At 41.2% G+C, this 2422-nt stretch overlaps 1 pseudogene; it reads left to right on the plus strand.

Annotated features, from left to right (window-relative positions):
* The first annotated feature begins 1542 nt into the window (after positions 1 to 1542).
* On the plus strand, positions 1543 to 2214 carry LOC137224395 (proline-rich protein 13 pseudogene; annotated as a pseudogene).
* Positions 2215 to 2422: the final 208 nt, after the last annotated feature.

Raw genomic sequence — 2422 nt, forward strand, 5'->3', positions numbered from 1 at the left:
TCCCACTACTGGACATATACCCTGAGAAAACCATAATTCAAAAAGAGTCATGTACCAAAATGTTCATTGCAGCTCTACTTACAATACCCAGGACATGGAAGCAACCTAAGTGTCCATCATTGGATGAATGGATAAAGAAGATGTGGCACATATATACAATGGAATATTACTCAGCCATAAAAAGAAACGAAATTGAGATATTTGTAGTGAGGTGGATGGACCTAGAGTCTGTCATACAGAGTGAAGTAAGTCAGAAAGAGAAAAACAAATACCGTATGCTAACACATATATATGGAATTTAAGAAAAAAAATGTTATGAAGAACCTAGGGGTAAGACGGGAATAAAGACACAGACCTACTAGAGAATGGACTTGAGGATATGGGGAGGGGGAAGGGTAAGCTGTGACAAAGTGAGAGAGTGACATGGACATATATACACTACCAAACGTAAAATAGATAGCTAGTGGGAAGCAGCCACATAGCACAGGGAGATCAGCTCAATGGTTTGTGACCACCTAGAGGGGTGGGATAGGGAGGGTGGGAGGGAGGGAGATGCAAGAGGGAAGAGATATGGGAACATATGTATATGTATAACTGATTCACTTTGTTACAAAGCAGAAACTAACACACCATTGTAAAGCAATTAGACTCCAATAAAGATGTTTAAAAAAAAGGTAAAAATTCAAAAAAAATAAGGAATGGATAAATAAAATGTGATATAATGACACAAACAGATGAAAAGATATACCATGTTTTGGATTGGAAGAATCAATGTTGTCAAGATGACTATACCACAGAAGACAATCTACAGTCAATGCAACCTCTATCAAATTACTCATGGCATTTTTCACAGAACTAGAACAAAAAAAGTTTTAATTTGTATGGAAATACAAAAGACCCCAAATAGCCAAGGCAATCTTGAGAAAGAAAAATGAAGCTGGAGGAATCACACTACCTAACTTCAGACTACATTACAAAGCTACAGTAATCCAAACAGTATGGTACTGGCACAAAAACAGAAATATAAATCAATGGAGCAGGATAGAAAGCCCAGAAATAAACCTATTCATCTATGGTCAACTAGTCTATGACAAAGGAGGCAAGAAAATACAATGGAGAAGAGAGACTCTTCAATAAGTGGTGCTGGGAAAACTGAACAGTACATGCAAAAGAATGAAATTAGAACACTGTCTAACACCATGCACAAAAACTCAAAATGGATTAAAGACCTAAATGTAAAACTAGATACTATAAAATTCCTAGAGGAAAACATAGGCAGAACACTCTTTGACATAAATCATAGTAATATCTTTTTTGATCCGTCTCCTAGAGTAATGGAAATAAGAACAAAAATAAACAAATGGGACCTAATTAAACTTAAAAGCTTTTGAACAGCAAAGGAAACCATAAACAAAATGAAAAGAGAACCTACAGAATGGGAGAAAATATTTGCAAATGAAGCGACCAACAAGGGGTTAATCTCCAAAATATACAAACAGCTCATACAGCTCAACATCAAAAAACAAACAGCCCAATCAAAAAATGGGCAGCAGGAGTCCACCCAAGTAGTGGTGTAGAGGTGACGGGACGCCTGGATTCCTCAGTTTCCTTCCTTTTCCATTCCTGGGCTGGAGGAAATACCTGAACATATGGAATCCCAATGCCAGGCAGCCAGGGCCATATCCACACACCCCCAACGTTGGGTACCCTGGAGGTTGCAATCCTGCCCATCCACCACCTGCCACCCCTACCTTTCCTCCAGGCCCCTTTCCCACTCCCCCAGGAGCACCCCAGGGGAATCCAGCCTTTCCCCCTGGTGGGCCCTGTCATCCTGTGCCACAACCAGGGTATCCAGGATGCCAACCCTCAGGTCCCTACCCCCCTCCATACCCACCACCTGCCCCTGGTATGTGTCCTGTGAATACATTGGCTCCTGGCATGGTTGGACCAGGAATGGTGATTGACAAGAAGATGCAAAAGAAAATGAAAAAAGCTCATAAAAAGAAGCAGAAACACCACAAACATGGCAAGCATTCCTCCTCCTCCTCCTGCTCTTCCAGCAGTGACTCTGACTGAATACAAGGCCTGGACCCTTCCCTCAAGTCTCTCCAGTTCTGCTCTCCCATCAAGCTTCAGAGGCCATCTTGTACTGGGGGAAATTAGCCCTTGTGTCCCTCCCCCCGCCACCACTGCAATCTAAGCCTCACTCTGCTGTGAAAAGAATTGCTATGGGCTAGCAAAGGCCATCCTCCAACTGCTTGGATAGAACTTTTAGCTGGTGAATTTTGCAGGAGAACTATTTTTTGAAGATGGTGAGATTTGAGCTAAATGCTGAAGACAAGTCTAAGATCTGTAAAATGTGATTTTTTTACTTTCTTTTGTAATACTCATGATTGGGGAGATGCTGTGGAAATTTAATTAT

This window comes from Pseudorca crassidens, chromosome 5 (assembly GCF_039906515.1).
Source record: "Pseudorca crassidens isolate mPseCra1 chromosome 5, mPseCra1.hap1, whole genome shotgun sequence".
In the NCBI taxonomy this organism is placed as follows: Eukaryota; Metazoa; Chordata; class Mammalia; order Artiodactyla; family Delphinidae; genus Pseudorca; species Pseudorca crassidens.